At 43.5% G+C, this 20,403-nt stretch overlaps 2 long non-coding RNA genes across 2 annotated transcripts; both read right to left on the bottom strand.

The window, feature by feature from the left end:
• Positions 1–13,538: 13,538 nt before the first annotated feature.
• On the bottom strand, positions 13,539–14,886 carry LOC148218860 (uncharacterized). The gene is made up of 3 exons (XR_015800071.1): positions 14,765–14,886; positions 14,383–14,469; positions 13,539–14,297 (listed from the first exon to the last, which is right to left on the bottom strand). It is a non-coding gene; the product is annotated as an uncharacterized LOC148218860 (long non-coding RNA).
• A 451-nt stretch (positions 14,887–15,337) lies between these two features.
• Positions 15,338–20,111, bottom strand: LOC148218859 (uncharacterized). Its single transcript, XR_015800068.1, has 3 exons — positions 19,948–20,111; positions 19,212–19,304; positions 15,338–16,244 (listed from the first exon to the last, which is right to left on the bottom strand). It is a non-coding gene; the product is annotated as an uncharacterized LOC148218859 (long non-coding RNA).
• Positions 20,112–20,403: the final 292 nt, after the last annotated feature.

Below are 20,403 nucleotides of genomic sequence, written 5' to 3'. Positions count from 1 at the left end.
GAACTAAGGCCTTGCCCTGAACACCAGCTTTGTTGCTGACAGAGGCTGTACTTCCCATCTTGACGGGACCTTCTTGATTCGAGTGTAGTGAATCCAGTTTTCGATCCCTTGGACTTTCACTGCCGTGTAGGTAGTCATGATCACCTGGTGAGGACCGTCCCATACTTCTTTCAAGGGTTCCGTATTCCAGTTTTTCACATATACTTGATCTCCTGGCTGTATGTCATGGACAGGATTCTCCAAGGGCAGAGGCCGGTTCCACTGCAATGCTCCTCGCAGCGCTGTAAGGACTTTATTTAAAGACAAAATGTAACTCAACAATACTTGATCTCCTACTAAGTGAGGGTCCCCTTTGTAGGTTGTAGCATGATATGGTTTGCCATACAAAATTTCGTATGGACTTACTCCTATCCTTTCTCTGGGTTTAATCCTGATTCTTAGCAAGGCTAGAGGTAGTGCCTGAGGCCACTGTATCTTCGCTTCCTGACAAATTTTCTTAATTTGCCCTTTTAATGTCTGATTCATCCGTTCCACTTGGCCACTAGATTGTGGTCTCCAGGGCGTATGGAGATTCCAAACTATCCCTAACACTCTGGCTACCTCTTGGACTACTCTAGCTACAAAGTGAGGTCCTCTATCTGAGGACATTCCTAATGGGATTCCAAATCTAGGGATGATTTCCCGTAGTAAAGTTTTAATTACTTCCTTTGCTTGGTTAGTCCTGCATGGGAAGGCTTCTGGCCACCCTGAAAAGGTACACACATACACCAGTAAATAACGGTACCCTTGTGCTTTTGGTAGCTCTGAGAAATCTATTTGCCAATAGTCTCCTGGTTGCGGCCCCACTTGTAACTTTCCTAGTTGTATCTGCCTTCGTGTCACTGGGTTATTTTTAATACAGACTGGACACATGGCGTTAATCCGTTTTGCCATTGTTAACATCTGATTGGAAATTATCTCACGTTTTAAAAATTGTACCAATGCGTCTGCTCCCCAATGGCACTTGTTATGTTCGATTTCTAAAATTGTTTTCATTACTTTTGTTGGCAATACAACCTGACCTTCAGCTGTGACATACCATCCTTTTTTGTTCTTCTGGGCCTGAACAAATTGAGCAAGCTTCTCATCTTCATGTGTATACCATGGTTTCTGCTCAAGAAAAGAAGTGGCAGGGTTAATTCGCACTGGCAATAAAGCTAATTGTGTCCATACCTCTCGAGCAACCTGTTTGGCAACTCTGTCAGCCAGCTGGTTTCCTTGGAACGCTTTTCCCTCTTCCTTTTGATGTCCTTTTACATGCATCACTGCTACTGCCTGAGGTTTATGCACTGCTTCCAATAGTGCTAATATTTGTTCTTTGTGCTTAATTTCTGATCCTTGAGAATTCAACAGTCCTCTTTCTTTCCACAGTGCTCCATGTACATGTATTACTCCAAAGGCATATTTTGAATCAGTCCAAATGTTTACTCTTTTCCCCTGACTCAATTCTAGGGCTCTTACCAGAGCTTGTATCTCGGCTTTCTGGGCTGAAGTTCCTGGGGTTAAAGCTCGAGCTTCTATTATTTGTGTCAAAGTCACTACTGCGTATCCCGCATACCTGATTCCGTTTCCCACAAAGCTGGATCCATCTGTAAACAGTTCCCATTCCGGATTTTCCAAAGGCTCATCTTTCAGGTCCTTCCGGCTGGCATATACCTGTTCAATGATTTCTAGGCAATCATGTGTCAATTCGCCTCCTTCTTCCTGGCTGCTGCTCCTAAGAAATTCTGCTGGATTAAGATGATTGGTTATTTTTAATTCAATGTCATCCTGTTCTCGGAGGAGTGCCTGATATTGTAACATGCGACTCGACGAGAGCCAATGCCCCCCTTTTTGTTCCAAAACTCCAATGACCATATGGGGAACAAATACTTCCATCCTTTTTCCCAAAGTCAATTTTCTGGCTTCTCGAATTAGGAGCACTGTTCTGCCACAGCCCTAAGACAACTGGGCCATCCGGCACTTACAGAGTCTAGCTGCTTTGAGAAGTACCCCACCGGGCGCTTCCATGAGCCCAATTCTTGGGTGAGAACCCCTATTGCCAGTCTCTGTCTTTCATTTACGTATAGTTGAAAAGGTTTTGTGAGATCTGGCAATCCTAGTGCTGGGGCTTCCTTTAAAGCTTGTTTCAGACTCTGAAATGCCTTTTCTTGCGTTTGTCCCCATTGAAACACAGGGCTTTTGGCTGCTTCATACAAGGGTTTTGCTTTCAGTCCAAATTCCGGAATCCACAAGCGGCACCACCCTATCATGCCCAAAAAGGATCTTAACTCTTGTGGATTTCGTGGTGTGGGTATGGTGCAAATTGCTTGTACTCGATTGATTCCTAACTTTTGCACCCCTTGTGAAATTTCGCAGCCTAAGTAAATCACTTGGGTTCTTAACAGCTGAGCTTTTTCTCTCGATACTCGGTATCCAGCTTGTCCCAGCATATTAAGTAATTCAATGGTGAGTCTAAGGCAAACATCCTTTTCTGCGGAGGCTATAAAGATATCATCAACATATTGTAGGAGAACATATAAAAAAGGTGATTCTTTTACCTGAGTCATCTTCCATTCTTCTAACTCTCGAGCCAATTGATTTCCAAAAATAGTTGGTGAGTTTTTGAATCCTTGTGGTAGACGCGTCCAGGTGAGCTGCTTCTTGCGTCCCGTGTCTGGGTTCTCCCACTCAAAAGCAAAGTATTTCCTACTTTCAAGTGCCAAGGGGATACAGAAAAATGCATCTTTCAAATCAATCACTGTGAACCACTTAAACTTTTCCGACACAGCTGTCAACAATGTATACGGATTAGCTACTACTGGGTGTATATCTTTAGTGATATTATTAATTGCTCTTAAATCTTGAACTAATCTATACTTACCATTTGGCTTTCTAACTGGGAATATCGGAGTATTGAATTCTGACTCACATTCCTGTAAAATTCCTAAGCTAAGAAATTGTTCAATCATAGGTGCTATTCCTATTCGTGCTTCCAATTTCAAAGGATATTGTTTTACCCTTACTGGGGAGGCTCCTTCTTTTAGTTCTATTACAACCGGTTGTGCCGCTTTTGATTTTCCAGGTACTCCTGTTTCCCATACCCATGGTACTACAGCTTGCTCTATTTCTTGTGGTATTTCTACTGCTTCTACTTCTTTCACTACAAACAGCTTAGCAATATTCTCCTCGGGAAATTCCAATCTTACTCTACCTTTTTCAAATATTATCTTTGCTTCTAACATTGACAATAAATCCCTCCCAAATAGTGATTCTGGGCTATTTGGCATATATAAAAATCGATGGTCAAATTCCTTCCCCCCAAATTTTATATCTAATGGCCGCAAAAATGTTCGTTCCTCAACTTGTCCCGTAACTCCCACTACTTGAATAGTAGAATCACTCAAAGGTCCTATCTTAGTGTTGACAGCTGAAAATGATGCCCCAGTATCTACTCTAAATTCTAACGGTTCCCCATCTACTTCCATTATTACCTTTAAATCCTGGTCTAGTCAGCTCTGATTCTGGTAATTCCCCATCATAAAGGCCTGTGCGGCACCTTGTGGATTTCCCGGGAAAGCACCTGTATTATTCATCAGTCCCTGATTTCCATCCCCACTGGCTATAATTCCTCCCCCAAAACCCATTCCTTGGTTGAGAGGACACTCATTTTTCCAATGTCCTCTATTTTTACATAGAGCACATTGATCTATCCCCAGCTGCATTCTTCCTCTTCCCATATTCAATTGTCCCATGAGTCCTCCCGCCCCCATTGGCATTTCCCCTTTGCTATTCCTCTTCCCCTTCCTCGTCCACGTCCACGGCTCCCTCCTCTCATATTATTTCCAGCCACTTGCTGTAACACCGCTAACATAGTAGCCTGTTGTTTCCTGGCCGTTTCTTTTTCCCTGTTATTATATACCTTCCACGCAACTTCCAATAGTTTATCTAAATTCCGAGTATCTTCTCCCTCCAATTTTTGTAATTTCTTTCTAATATCTTCCTGGGACTGCCCCATAAAAATTAATGCTAGCTGTAATTTTCCCGATTCTCCCTCAACTTCTAAATTAGTGTATCTACGAGCTGTCTCCTTAAGCCGCTCTAAAAAGGTTGATGGAGACTCATTCTTTTCCTGTCTGACCGAATATAACTTAGACCAATTCAAAGTTTTTGGTAGTCCATTCCGTATTCCTTCTGTTAACAAATCCTGATAAGCTTTAAGTCTCTGAGACCCGCCCGTCGAGTTGGGATCCCACTCCGGATCTTCCCTAGGCACTAAGTCATTTACTGTACCATCCGCAAGCCGCAACCTAATCATTTCCCGTGCTTTCTCTGTCATGGCTTTAAACACCATTTCCTTTTCAGTAGAATCCATTATTGTGTCTAACAGAACTTGTAAATCATTCCAATCTGGGTTCTGAGTCTTAATTACCATTTTTACCACCCGCGCAGTTCGTTCAGGATGCTCCCGATACGCCCCCGCTGATTGTTTCCAAATTAGCAAATCATTCGGGGAAAAGGGAACTTTCACTATGACCCACTCCCCCTGCGGCCCAACTGCTTCACGCAGCGGAACCATTAAATGAGCACCTTCTTCCTTTTTCTTCCTTTCTACCTCCCACCGCCCTCTCCGAGTTCTTTCGCATAAGGGGGTTCGTGGTATATCTGCGGTTTTTATTTTTTGCTTCTTGATCCTCCCTTTCTGCCTCTAACATACTTTCTCCACGTTCTTCCATCGGAGGAGCACTAGGGGCTATCAGCAAAGAAACATCCTCTTCGGGTTCCGAAAACTTAACTGAGCATTCCTTCTCTTTCTGCCACCCCTTACATCCTTCACAATTCAGGTTTAATGTTTTCAAAACCATGATCCCACACTCCTTTTGCCACTCTGGTTTATCTTTCAAATAATAAAAGAGGTCTAGATACGGTATTTCATCCCATTTTTCATTACTTTGCAGGAAATGCATCAAAGGTGTAATAATGTCAGGATTCAGTGTACCGTTCCTAGGCCATTGCATACCATCGGGTTCATATAAAGGCCATACATGATTACAGAAATCAATCAATTTCCTTTTACTTAATTCTTGACCAAAGTTCCCCGCATTCCAGTGTTGTAATAAACAGCCCAATGGTGAATCGTCCGGGATTTCCATCCCGGAACTTGCTAGAGTTTTAAACGTTTTTAAAGGTATCATTACACCTTTTTCCTTTTTTTTTTTTTTTTCTTTTTTTTCTTTTTTTTTTTTTTTCTTCACAATACACACCACACACAACACTCACACCCTTTCCAATACACACCACACACAACACTCACACCCTTTACACTCACACCCTTTCCACAAACCTTGCCTTTCTCGTCTCTGCGAGTGGCAAGTGCTGAACCTGCGCAGTCACTGCTCCATCTGACGGTCAGCGCCTAGGCTTTTTCCACAACCTTAAAGACGTCTGTGACCCCCGTGCGGAAACGCCGTTCCGACTTAATCGGCAGGCCCCCCTTTCCCTCGATAAAAGGAATAAAGCACCTTCGGGCTTACCTCCTGGTCGTCCGTCAGGCGCGGGGTCGGGCACGGGTTGATGTCCTCCCCAGAAATCACCTGGTGCCGGCGTGGAGTGGATCAGCCCACGAACCGCCCCTGCCGCCTCCGGAGTCCCATCTGGGTCGCCAGAAAACTGTTGCCCGATGCCCCAAACAGAACACAAACTAACAGAGTGTCAGTTTATGCGGTGCTTTATTCAGGGCCCGGGGAACCTGCGGACTAGTGTCCAAAGTCAGGGTCCCACAGTTCCCTTTTTCGTCAAGTTTTTTATACCTTTTTACAAAGTAGTCTACGTGCAGAGGTACACATTCTTCAAGACAATACAGATACATAAATCTTGTAGATATCATTCCTAAAAGTTATAAATTTTGCATGCTTGTCTATTCAAAACTATAGGCTACCCCCCTTTAATTCCCCCTTGCATGTTTTCCCATCACCAGAACCCTTTATTTATTATTATACTTTAGCCTTATCCTGAAAGTTTCTAGATGTTCTTATATGCTCCACTAAATTCTTTAATTATCTTTAATTATTGTTTCCACAGTCCCCAGCTCATTCCCAGGGCTGGTTCCCAGGGCCTGTCTGAGAACTGCAGTTTTCTAAACCTTAGCATGACTACTACTATATCCAAATTAGTCCTTTTTCTCATTATTTCGGTATCAATCCCACTAATGGGTTTGTCTGTACTCGGGGCAGAATTGATCCAAACTGCCTTCCCTAACAAACCTCTGATATGTGCCACTGGGACTTTGTCTCCATCTACTATATTCAGGGACTCAGACTGGGCAGGGCCCGCTCGGTTGGTGGAACCCCGGGTGTTAACTAACCAAGTGGCCTTTGCTAAATGCTGCTCCCAGTTTTTGAATGATCCCCCACCCAATGCTCTCAAGGTGGTTTTTAACAGTCCATTGTACCTTTCCACTTTCCCTGCAGCTGGTGCATGGTAGGGAATATGGTACACCCACTCAATGCCATGTTCCCTAGCCCAAGTGTTGATAAGGCTATTCTTGAAATGAGTCCCATTGTCTGACTCAATCCTCTCAGGGGTGCCATGCCTCCAAAGGACCTGCTTTTCCAGGCCCAGGATGGTGTTACGGGCTGTAGCATGAGACACAGGGTAGGTCTCCAACCATCCAGTGGTGGCTTCCACCATGGTCAGTACATAGCGCTTGCCTTGGCGTGTCTGGGGCAGTGTGATGTAGTCAATCTGCCAGGCCTCCCCATACTTGTGCTTGGACCACCGCCCCCCATACCAGAGGGGCTTCACCCGCTTGGCTTGCTTGATGGCAGCGCATGTCTCACAGTCATGGATAACTTGAGAAATACTGTCCATGGTTAGATCCACCCCTCGGTTCGTGCCCACTTATAGGTGGCATCTCTACCCTGGTGGCCTGAGGCATCATAGGCCCATCATGCTAGGAACAACTCTCCCTTGTGTTCCCAATCAAGGTCTATCTTTGACACCCCTATCTTTGCAGCCTGATCTACCTGCTGATTGTTTTGCTGCTCTTCATTAGCCCTACTTCTGGGAACATGGGCATCTACATGGCGAACCTTCACAGGTAATTTCTCTAACCGGGTAGCGATATCTTTCCACTCTTCGGCAGCCCAAATTGGTTTTCCTCTACGCTGCCAGTTAGCCTCTTTCCATCTCTCCAACCATCCCCACAGAGCATTGGCTACCATCCATGAATCGGTATAAAGGTAAAGCTTTGGCCACTTCTCTCTTCCTGCAATGTCTAAGGCCAGTTGAACCGCTTTGAGTTCAGCAAGTTGACTGGATCCACCCTCTCCTTCAGTGGCCTCTGCTACCCGTCGCGTGGGGCTCCATACGGCTGCTTTCCACCTCCGATTCATCCCCACAATGCGACAGGAACCGTCGGTGAATAGAGCATAGCGTGTTTCCTCTGCTGGCAGTTGGTTATATGGTGGAGCTTCTTCAGCCCGTGTCACTGGTTCTTGTTCCTCATCTGTGACACCAAAACTTTCACCTTCAGGCCAATTTGTAATTACTTCCAAAATCCCAGGGCGATTCAGTTTTCCAATCCGGGTGCGCTGTGTAATGAGGGCAATCCACTTGCTCCATGTAGCACTGGTGGCATGGTGGGTTGAGGGAACCTTTCCTCTGAACAGCCACCCCAGCACCGGTAGTCGGGGTGCCAGAAGGAGTTGTGCTTCTGTGCCAACCACCTCTGAGGCAGCTTGGACCCCTTCGTAGGCGGCCAAGATCTCCTTCTCTGTTGGGGTGTAGTTAGCTTCAGACCCTCTGTAGCTCCGACTCCAAAATCCTAATGGTCGGCCTCGAGTCTCACCAGGCACCTTCTGCCACAGGCTCCAGGACAGACCATGGTTCCCGGCTGCAGAGTAGAGCACGTTCTTCACATCTGGTCCCGTCCTGACTGGGCCAAGGGCTACTGCATGAGCAATTTCCTGCTTTATCTGGGCAAAAGCTTGTTGCTGCTCAGGGCCCCAATGGAAATCGTTCTTCTTGCGGGTGACCAGGTAAAGAGGGCTCACAATCTGGCTGTACTCAGGAATGTGCATCCTCCAAAAACCTATGGCGCCTAAGAAAGCTTGTGTCTCCTTCTTGTTGGTTGGTGGGGACATAGCTGTGATTTTGTTGATGACATCAGTAGGAATCTGACGCCGTCCATCTTGCACTTCACTCCCAGGAACTGGATCTCTCGAGCAGGTCCCTTAACTTTATTCTTCTTGATGGCGAAGCCGGCTTCCAGGAGGATTTGGATGATTCTCTCTCCTTTCTTGAACACTTCTGCTGCTGTGTTCCCCCACACAATGATATCATCAATATATTGTAAATGTTCTGGAGCCTCACCTTTTTCTAGTGTAGTCTGGATCAGTCCATGGCAGATAGTAGGACTGTGCTTCCACCCCTGGGGCAGTCGATTCCAGGTGTACTGCACTCCCCTCCATGTGAAAGCGAACTGAGGCCTGCACTCTGCTGCCAGAGGAATGGAGAAAAATGCATTGGCGATGTCAATGGTGGCGTACCACTTTGCTGCCTTGGACTCCAGCTCGTACTGCAGTTCCAGCATGTCCGGCACGGCAGCGCTCAGTGGTGGAGTCACCTCATTCAATGCACGATAGTCTACGGTCAGTCTCCATTCTCCTTCAGATTTACATACAGGCCAGATGGGGCTGTTGAAGGGTGAGTGGGTTTTGCTGACCACCCCTTGGCTCTCCAGCTCACGGATCATTTTATGGATGGGAACCACAGCATCTCGAGTTGTTCTGTATTGTCGGAGATGCACTATGGAAGTGGCAATTGGTACCTTTTGCTCTTCTCCTTTCAGAAGTCCTACAGTACTTGAATTCTCAGACAGTCCAGACAAGGTGTTCAATTGCTGGATGCCCTCTGTCACCACAGCTGCTATCCCAAATGCCCACCTGAATCCTTTTGGATCTTTAAAATACCCCCTTCTGAGGTAATCTATGCCCAAAATGCATGGGGCCTCTGGGCCAGTCACAATAGGATGTTTTTTCCATTCATGTCCAGTCAAGCTCACATCAGCTTCCACCAAGGTAAAGTCCTGTGATCCACCTGTCACACCAGCAATAGAAACAGATTCTGCCCCCACATATCTTGATGGGACTAATGTGCATTGGGCACCAGTATCAACCAAAGCTTTATACTTTTGTGGTTCCGATGTGCCAGGCCAACGAATCCACACAGTCCAGAAGACACGATTTTCCCTCGCCTCTCCCTGGCTAGAGGCAGGGCCCCTCTAAGCCTGTTTATCCTTCTTTCCTTGGGCATATGTCTTAGAGGTTCCTTCAAGGGGATCAGATATATCATCATCATCATACTTGGCAGCTTGGCTACGGGCAACTGGAGCTGCTCTCCTTTTGGTGGAACTTCCTCTTTGGGTCTTGCCTTCCTTCAATTCACGCACCCGTTGTGCCAGAGCAGCAGTAGATTTTCCATCCCATCTCCTCATGTTTTCTCCGCAATCACGTAGGAAGAACCACAGCTCAGCTTGTGGGGTGTACCTCCTCTCCCCATCAGGGGAACGTCTGCGTTGGATACCAGGGCCTCTAATTTGTACTGCTGAGATTTGGAGAAGGTCCTCTTTAATCTCCTCCCTGAGTCTTTTATGATTCTCCTCTATCTTGTCTTCTAATTTCTGCAGACGTGTTTCCACAGCTGCAATTCTGGCATGTGTTGGGCCATGCACAGCATCTGCATATGCTCGGAGCTTCTTTGCCATATCAAGCACGGTCTCATCCCTCTCGTCCCGCTTCATTATTGCTAAAGCAGAAGCGTATTCATGGGGCCCAAGTCGTACAAGTTTTCGCCACATCACAGATGTACATGGTACCAAGTCCGGATTCCTAGTTGTTATGTCATCTGAGAAGATAATCTCTGCCACTGCCATTTCTCTCAGGCGTTGGATCCCTTGTTCTATCGTCTTCCAGTGGGTCTGCTGCATATAAAGATCATCTGCACACAGGTATCTTTGTGCTACACTGTCCAGGACCCGTGCCCAGAGGCTGTGAGGGTTAGGCCCTCTCATCATTCCTTGGTCGATGACAGGATCATGTGACAGGGATCCCAAATGCCTGGCTTCAGTGCCATCCAGAATTGTAGCCTCGCCTGCAGCATCCCAAAGACGGACCAACCAACTAATTATAGACTCATCAGGTCGTCGGGTGTAATCCTTTCTTAGGCCACGGAGGTCCTTTAGGGAAAAAGACTCAATATTGGCCTCTGATCTTGTACCAGTTGCTTTGACTCCTGGTTTTATGTCAGGAGGCGTCGAGGGTCCTTCTCCTGCATCATCATCATCATCATCCACTGGTCGATCAGTCTTGTCTGTGCACTTTCCACTTCTCGTGCTGGTAGCAACAGCCATTGGTTGAGGCTTACTGACAGGTTTAGCTGCTGGCTTAGGCTCACTGTCTGGTGTAGTTGTTGGCCTCGAGCCTGGGGTGTTGGCTGCAGCCTGAGTGACTGGGATAGTGGCTGATTTATCTGCCTGTCCCCCTTCCTCTGTCTGCTGCCCTACAGTATCTAGCAGGGTACGGTAAGCATATGCCAGGGCCCAGCTCACTGCAATGATCTTCTTCTCCTTAGAATTACCATGGCACTTCTCTTTCAGGTACTTTGCCACCTCAGCTGGGTTCTGAATTTGTTCACATGGAAAATCCCAGGATGTAGGGTCAGAAAATTCCTTTAAGATTTGGCCCATATCCTCCCATTTCCCACACCATTCAGGATTCCTCACGCCTGGCTCTACTCTGGGGTCAGGGGTCTCAGCCCCTCTAGAAATCTCAGCTCTCATTCTAGAGAAACTGCAGACTGTATAGAGAAAGCTTACTATATTAAACACCAGAAAGATGGTCTCTTTAACACTCAGGGGGAACTGAACATTCTCTAATAAGGATGTAACAAATTCAGAGGAGAAGAAGGAGAACAAAGGCTGAAAAGCCTCATCCCCTGCTTCTCCTCTAACAAACTGAGTGCACAACCACAACCAAGAACCATACATTCCTGGAACAGATTCCAGCACCTTTATAAATCTCCTGCAGGCCATTAAAACCAAGCCCAGCCCGATGGATATTCTGGTCAATGCCCCTCTGCTACAGAAACTACGCATTAGGGACAATACTGGAGCTATTTCTGGATAAGCAAATAAACCCAGGGACCACAAAGGTATTAAGACTTCAAAAAACCCTAGGGACCAAAATCCCATGCAGGCCTCCACCCCAAAAGACATGAATTCCAACAACATAGCCAATAACTGCTCTATACCAACACAAAAGAATTTGAACCAAATTATTATTATTATTAGAACAGGGTTTTTTCCCACTTTCTCGAGCCTCGAGTTGGGCGCCAATTTATTTGTCCTGGTTTTGGGCAAATTTGGGGGAAAACCTCCAGAAGGAGCCTCCAGACAGCAAACCCCACGACTCCTCCCCCCCACCCCACCGGGTTCGGGAAGAATTTCCTCGGAGAAGAGTGGGAGAAAAAACCTGTTTATTTAACAAGCAAGACACTCCCCAGCACAGGGAAAAAAGACAACACCAGCTGACAAAAAAACTCTTTCACCGTTCTGAAGGGATGACAAACTCAGTCTCTCTGGCGAGTGGTCGCGCAGTTATCAGTCTCTGGCGCTGGGGATGACTGCTGCAGGTGACAGAGTGTAGCCTCCCGGTGTTTCTTGGGGTTCCCAGGTCCCCGTCCGTTCAGATGGTATCCAGGAGAGGGAGGGGACGGGGTGGAAGAGAAAACAGTCCAGGGAAAAAGTTGGACTGCCTAGCTGAACTAACTAATAAGCAGAAAGCAAGGGCAAAGCGAAGGAAAGAAAAAGGCAGAAGCGAGCAAGCAGGCAAGCAAGCAAGCAAGCAAGCAAGCAGGCAAGCAAGCAAGCCGAGCTAAAACCTCTCCTAAACATAGACCATGGGGGAGGTGAGCCGGCTGATAACAAGACAAAACAAAGCTTCACTCTCAGACTCAGTCCTGGAAGCACAGGACATAATACCAAACATAATCAGGACACACGATTGGAGATAGAAACACCATAACATCACCCTAGGACACTTAGCAAACACCTGTCTTTCAAACCAGGACAGTGGCCATGGTAACTATCCTGATGCCTCATTGCCAGGGCTGGGTGCACAACACTGACAGTGCTGGCCCCTGGTGCTGGGGACTGGTTTGGGCTGGGAGGAGTTAACTTCCTTCCCGGGGGCTTCTCTGGGGCTGGGCTTGGATTTGGGCCAGGAAGAGTCCAGGAGGTTTTTGGTCCTGCCCAGAGCCAAGGCCTTTCCTGTTCCTCATCCTGCCCTGACAGTGAGGGGGTTGGGGAGCACCAGAAAGGGGGAGAGACACAGCTGGGACCGGGGACCCTGACCTGGCTCCAGGGGACTCCCAGGCCATGTAGAAGAAGAATCAGTCTGGAAAGAAGGGACAGAAGCAGGAAGCGGGGGATGCTGGAAGTGATGGAGTTTGTGTCCCCAAGTGCCTGGAATGGAGCCCTGCTTACCTGGGGAGAGATGAACACCCACCAGCCTGGGGGAAGCAGGGAGTGAATTCCTGGCTCTGCTTCCTTGCACAGCTTTTCCTTCCCCCATGGACCTGTCTGTGTCTGAGCCCTGGAGTTGTTTGGTCTCTTTCACCCTCTGGATTCTCCCCCAGTGGGTGCTGCAGTGAACTGGGAATGAGGGGCAGGTGCCAGAGAAAGGGACACAGAGATGCAGCTGTGGACTTGTCATGGCACAAGCACAGGGACCCTGAGGCACAGAAACAGGCAGGTATCATTTCACACCCTTCCCTGCTCTTTGCATTTCCTGCAAGCTTTCTGGAGCATTGCTGGAAATATTTTTGTAATTTCTGAGGTGATTTACACAACACCTCACAGGACACACTCATGGTATCAGGAGAATTATGTGATATACTATGGATTCATGTCCCTAGAAAACACCAAGGTTCTGATTGATTAGTTACTGTTTGAGTCTAGAAGTGGGCAGTACAAACTTCCATGTTTCACTTTCAACTGTTCATGTGGAAAGCACAGTATATTCTTCCAGATCTTTGCACAATATTTATTAGTTACATACAAAAAAAAAATTGTATTTACATCCCTACTCAACATAAGGAACCCAAACTACTGGCGTATCCATAAGACTACACAAAAAGAAGGCAATAAATATGTTTTACTTTCCACTTCAGACAAATCTCGGATTTTTGTTTTTTGATTCTATTTGATAATTTTTCATTCTATTTGAAGATTTTTCATTCTATTGGAAGTTTGAAGAAACTTGTAGGTTTTTTGTTATCTCTAGGCTCTGAACTGGGAGTTGTCATTGTTGTGAAACCAAGATTAATCAGGATTAATACAGAAACAGATGTTCTAATCTATCCTTACACTTCTGTGGCAGAAGCTGCTGGTCCCTAGGAAGGCTGCCTGGTGATTTCTGTCTGTGTTCAAATATTCAAAGCAACAACATTTAGTCCCACACTTTATATTTCAGAAAAACAATTTAATGGCATCTTAACATTGCTTTCATATCTTATAACATGCATATTTTACTCTTCATGAAGATGAAATATCTTTTAATGCAAGTAACTCTATTGAAACTTCCATTTTAGAAATTCCAAAACCGTTTTAACATAGTGAAAACAAAACAGTCTAAAAAGACAGGTCTACCAGCCAGTGAAATGGAAAAAACCAGAAGACTTCAGGCAAAAGTGCATACATTTAACACCTACATTTCTTTCACTGTGCTATCTATTCAGAAAAGCAGTAAATTTAAAAGAACAGAAGATCTTTAAAACCAGAATTTCTAATGACAGAAGCAGCTTTGAAACAACTTTCTATGTAGTTATATTTTTTTCAAAATTTTAAATTGGCTAATTTGTGTCCCAACATTTTGAAGCACAAGGGAGGAAAGGTGGAAAATGCTCTGGAGAGGGATGCAGTTATAGATCTATGAAGTTTATATGTGTAAAGGAAATGAAAATAATATTAAACACACTGAGCACGACAGAAAAATGCAACAAAGTACTAACTCAGAGAATAACAACGCTGTGGAGGCACCAGGAAGCAATGCCAGGGCACTGGGCATTTCTGCATTTTAAGCAAAGAGCTTTACAGCTTCTTGAATTTTTCTTTTCCTGTCCATTTTGGAAACCGCCGCCCACCCCGCCTGGCGCATTCTCCTCATGGTTTGGAGTTTCAGTGCAGAGCCTGGAGATTTCCCATGGCATGGAGCTGGTGTCTAGGAAGGGAAATAAAGCCATCCATCAGTTTCTGTAAACAATCTCATTAACTGTTTGGTTTAATCTTATGAAAGGATAACATACCTTTTTTGGTGCTGTCGAATGTAATTGTGAAGCTTGTGGATAATCTTTGTACAATTGTTTAAACATTTCTTCTTCAGAGACTATGCTCTAATAAATTAAAAAGTTGTTTAGTCACACTATATTAAAAAATACTTTTTCTATCCCTCTCAGGATATTAAACTATTAAAAAAAAAGTTAAGATGTTGTTATGAGGCATAACAGTTCAATAAAAAGAATGCAAATTATGTACATATAACCACAATTCCAGAAAGAGCCAATCAAGTAAAAATATACACATAAATACTGGCTTGAATGTAGAAGCCCCAACCCTTTATCTTCACTCTTAGACACAGCAGTGAGCACAAAGAACTGTTCAGCACAGGATTTGCTCTCTGGCTCTTACCAGGAGGTCAGTGTGCTCAGAGCTGTTTGACTGAGAATCCAGCTGGACAAGCACTTTTTGCTTTTTCCTTGTGCTCTGCTCCGAGGGCAGGTTTGTGCTTCTTCCACTTTGCAGTTTATCTGTTGGAGGAGTCTTTATAATATATGTCTGGGAAAGAAAATGTTTGTAGTTTTAAATTCTATTTTATGGAGTAAATATAGAGTCTAAACCCAATCTCATGACCCACTTTACAGTCTGAGTGTCCAAGAAGACACCTGAGAGACGTGGTGGAATTATTTTCTTTCCATCCAAACACGAAGCAAAGACCCAAACAAAGTGGGGTGGGGTAGAAATATCCTTTTTTTGGTTGCCAAACTAGGAGAATGAACAGGAAGCTGTGGAAGAGTTGAGTTTCATAGCACATTGTTCTCTATGTTTATCTGCAGAAATTCTGGTTATTCTCAATTGCAGCCACTACACGTGGACTGTATCAAACATCTCAGAAAATGGAAACTAACAAAACTGCAGGAAGAGGCTTTCAGAGAAAGATTGACAGCAATATCAAGATTGGTGTTAGTTGAAACAGCCCTTTCACTAGAAGTTAAACTGAGAAACATTGCAATAGTCCAGTGCAGTCCTTTTTTAGAAAGGTAACACCAAAACGATGGTGGATTCTGTTGTTCCAAGATGAAAACCACAAGCAAATTCCTGACAGGGAAGAAGGGCAAGTTCTGCAGTATTCAGTATTCAGGAATACTTTGATACTTCAATAATTTTTACAGCTATATAAACTTTTTTCCCTTCCATAGAGAAAAAAGTGCTTTTATAAATGGACACTTTTGAAGACTAAGTAAAACAATTCTAGAGATATAAAGCAACAACTGAGAAAGAAAAATGACACACTGGGAGCCCTTCCATAAACTGCTGTCTAATGTCTCCATGGAATGGGATCACCCTTTAAAATCCCTGCTTATCTCAGGAAAAAAAAATTAAGCATCTACAGAGAAGTAAGAAATACAGAGAAGTAAGAACACAAAATGTGTTTTGCTGAACACAAATAATTTATCATGGCACTTCAATTGATTCTACACATATAAATACTTCCAAACTCTAAAACCAATTAAAAAGTTAAAGTTACCTTGTGTTTCTTTTCACTTTCAGGAATCATATTTCGAGAGTGCTCTTTTACAAGATTCTCCTAAAACAGAGTTATGTGATAGGAAGGAAATATTTATTTGAATTCAGTTGTTAAGAATCTTCTTGGTGTAATTACAGAACACAGTTTATAATCACAGACTGTTACAAACTTCACACAAATATATGACCAGACACTGTTTTTCTATTCAATTTCATTCCTTACACAACTTCTAGAGCACAAGCCCAGGCCACACCTCACCCACACTGCTCAGTTAGTGAAAAACTCCACCTTTTCTTCAATTTCTGCTTTCAGCTGCTCCTTAAGGGATGACAGTTCACGTTTCAAACATGAAAGCTCATTTTCCTAAAAACAATTAAATAAAGGCTAGGGTTAACTATGCCCAATCCAGAAAAAAGAAAACAGTCCAAAATAATTAATAGGGATATTCATTAGATACAAAAGATAATTCTATTTGTTTTTCAACCCTATACTTGAAGCTTTGCTTTACCTTGTTTAAAATTAAAGACTGAAGTACTATAGGAAATAGGTAGTTGATCATAAGTGTTCAAGGTAAGACCTTAAAACACTTGGGAGAATGGGGTGAGAGGGCAGAATCGAACTATTTAAAACAAAAATTTCCTTTTCAAACTGTGAAGTCAGAACATGACACACATGGCTGGAAGAGTAGACACAAACACACTGCTACTCCCATTTATTTTTAGAAGCATTTGGAGTTTTTAGTGCCCAGAATAAGATCTGTAAGACAATAAAAGGAAATAAATTAGTGGGCTGATTTTTACTGTTCAGTCCCACTAAAGCAGATAGTTAACCCTTCCCCAAATATTCAATAGGAAGAAGTAAAACATGACATTTATAATTTTATTACACTCAAGGTGTGTGGGTTTAACACAGCTTGGCTCTCAGTGGGGGTGGAGTGTTATAATAACATATTCTATTATTGGCTTTTCACAAATATTAAAATGAATGCTGTATGTATAATGTTGGAAAACTCTGCTGTATTAATACAGTTTCTTTTAGTTCTGCTATTAACAAAACTTAGAAATAGTAGTGTGATAAATACATATATTTTTCTTGGAGTATAAAATGATGACGTAAAAAGGTTTTGTTCATGTATGAGAATGATAAAAATGAGAGAATGGTAAAAAAAAAGATAATCAGGAAATTGTTCACATTCTTGGATTATCGGACACCAGAACCCCAGGGAAGAAAAAAAAAATTGATTTACAGGTTGTGGTGGGGGGGGGGGGATGATTTTGAATAATGTTTGAAGATCTATGAATATACAACATGTTGATGCATTTAAAGAAGTGTTTTCTGAGTTAGTGGGTGGTCTTGGCTGAATGTCAAGCACCAAGCCTTTAAAACCTTTTGCTTTATTTTTTGTCTCATTGTTTTTTATTCAACCTTTTAAATTTTACCAGGAAAGGGAACCTCGTTTTTCACAGGAGGAAGCCACAGAAGTGGCTTCTGAGAGAGAAAGCTTCTTCTGTTTCCAGCAGAGCCAATTTCTGAAGGTGCTGATGATGGACACATTGCTGGTCTGATTTTAAAAGTTGGTAATGCCTCTGTGATGACAGATTTAAGGAAGAAAAAACCTGTGTGCACTTCTTCTTCTTCTTCTGAGGGGTGGAAATGTGCGGCAGTAACGGTGTTGCAGTGTTCTCATCCCTCATGGTTTGAGGGAGATGTTGCAGTGTGTTCTCATCCCCCATGGTTTGAGGGAGATGTTGTGGTGTGTTCTCATCCCTTATGGTTTGAGGGAGATGTTGCAGTGTGTTCTCATCCCTCATGGTTTCAGGGAGATGTTGCAGTGTGTTCTCATCCCTCATGGTTTGAGGGAGATGTTGCAGTGTGTTCTCATCCCTCATGGCTTGAGGGAGATGTTGCAGTGTGTTCTCATCCCTCATGGCTTGAGGGAGATGTTGTGGTGTGTTCTCTTCTCAATAATTTGTTCCATTCCCCCCTGCATTGTTAAACTGTACCTTCCCACCTAGTTGTCCATCTTGCCCTAAACCTGCCCCTTGATCCAGAATGTTCCCTGTTCCTCCTCCCATTAAGTTGTCAATCCCACTTTTTACCTACCCTTTACTTTGGAAACTTCCCTGTCAATTCCCTGTTCTTTGAAGCCCCATTGATCTGTTTCAATTGTTCCCTCCCCGTGTTTCCTTGGGTTATGTATTGTAAACCTCACCTTGTGCTCCTCCCCAGCCTTCCCCTATTGGTAAAGAATTTGTGCCCTCCCCGAGAACCTCCCCTGTATAAATGTCCCTGCACACCCAGTTTCTTGGTCTGTCATCCCTGGAAAACTGAGATCAACCTTTCAGAGCTGCAAAACCCTGTAAGAACTTTACAACTGATAGAACTTGAGTAAAAATGAACCTGCAGACAACAATTTTCTCCTGAATCAGAGAAGAGGAAAAAGTGAAGACACGTGAAAAGAACGTGGTGACACTAAAGTCAGTGAGGGGAGGGAAGGAAAAGAAGTGCTCCAAACATCAGAGCTGAGATTCTTCTGCAAGCCATAGTGAGGACTGTAACACACAAACTGTGTCCCTGGAATTCACAAAGCACATGGGGGAATGCACAGATCCACTCACAGCCCATGAGAAAAGGTGCCCATGCAGGAGTGAGTGGATGTCAAAAAGCTGTCATCTAGTGGGAAATTCAAACAAAGAGAGAAGATAAAGAGGCCCCTTGTTTCCAAACTAGAACAGCTCATCCTCAAAACACTTCACCCCATGAACTAATGGCCCATGCACAACAGTTGTGGGAATTCTGTTTGCCTGTGGGAGGGACTCATGTTGCAGCAGGTCAGGCAGGACTGCTACTCCTAAAAAATAAAACCACACTGGAAAAGTCCACAGAGAACTGTCTCCATTGGGAAAGACCCCACAGCACAGCAAGAAACTCCCTAAGCAAACTGAAAAAAGATTTTTACAAGTGACAAACTGACTAGAGATCACGTTTTGTCTCCCTGTGCTGTTGGTGGGCAGCAGGGAGGGACTGGGATAAAAGGTGTTCTAAAGGTTCATTTTAATTCTCATTACCCACTTTTAAATCTATTTCTAATACATTTTCTTGATACTGTTTAAGTTTGAACTTGTTTTACCCCTAAAGTGTTTTTCTCCTAATCCTTATCCCAATTCATGAACCCTTCAATTTTTCCTTCCCCTCCTCGACTCAACTACAGAAGAGAAAAATGAGTGAATGTTTTTTTTGTGCGTGCCTGAAGCTTAGCCAGTATCAAACCACTACACAAGAACATCAGCCCCTCCACTGAATTATTTAACATTGGAAAGTACTCCTTACCAGTGCTCTTGCTGATGATAACTGCTTTTGCTGTTTAATTTTATATACTCTTAATTCTGCATCTTTTTCTTCAACCATTTTATCATATTCGTTCTGTGTTAAAAAAACCAAACCAACAACAAACTCAAAACATGTGATTTGTAACATGGAAATGTTACAATTATAGATCTATCCAGTCTTAAAACATCATTTTTTCAAACCAGGCTCCTCAGAAGATTCAGAAAGCACCATGAACAAACACTGATGCTTCTGCAGAAACTGCAGAAATCAAATGCTCAATGCAGTATTATTTTGTGGACTGGCAGAGAGTGCTTTATTTCTATGCAATATGTGTTCAGCACCTAAGAGCCAGCCATGCTATTTTTATTAATGGGATCTGCTAAAGATACTGCAAAAGAGAGTAATAGAAAGGTAAACTAAAATGTGTCAAAATAAACTGCTGACAGGCACTAAGTAATTTCCCCAGAGAAGGAGGCCAAACTGATACTGATAAATACTGCATTCAGAGGGTATTAAAGGAAGCCTAACTTTAAAATTAAAAATTAAATCCTAGAAGTTTAGAGAAATGAAATTTATCTGCCCATAGGCATGTTTTCAAAATCTTCAAATGAATTGGATTTTAGGTGATGAAAAGTCAAGCATGTGTTCAGCTTCCTTTTCCCAGACTCAGGCCTCTTTGTGGGTTTGAAGGGTTATTAACACATTACAAATGCCAGCAATCAGTAAAATCTCTTACCTTGTGCTTTTCCATAAGTGCCACCATTTCAGTTATCTTGTGCTGACAGTGGATATCAGTTTCTCTCTGTATCACTGCTGCTTCCTCATAAAGCAACCTCAGCTTTTCTACCTGGGAGCAGTAAATTGCATTTCATTCACAAACATAACAATATATATTTTAAAAATATTACTTTAATTTCTTCTTCCCCCTGTGGGTGCAATGTAGTCTTGGACTTCATTTGCTTCTGAAATCCTTTTCAAATCTGACATCTTTTATGCAGATTGTTAAAATGGGCAAGATTAAAGGTACAAGTTCACTTTGAACCTAAAGACCATTTCAAGCACTCTGCCCTAACATTTCTCAGCATTACCATCAAAAAATGTGTGGGCAAAAAAATACTAATATGGGAGAAGTTATAATCTCATTTAGCTATGCTGACTTTATACCAAGGGTAGAATTTCTTTGAACTATATC

Source organism: Sturnus vulgaris, unplaced genomic scaffold, assembly GCF_052056855.1.
Source record: "Sturnus vulgaris isolate bStuVul1 unplaced genomic scaffold, bStuVul1.hap1 Scaffold_157, whole genome shotgun sequence".
In the NCBI taxonomy this organism is placed as follows: domain Eukaryota; kingdom Metazoa; phylum Chordata; class Aves; order Passeriformes; family Sturnidae; genus Sturnus; species Sturnus vulgaris.
The sequence above is the reverse complement of the archived record's forward strand: the minus strand, read 5'-3'. Positions and strand labels throughout refer to the sequence as shown.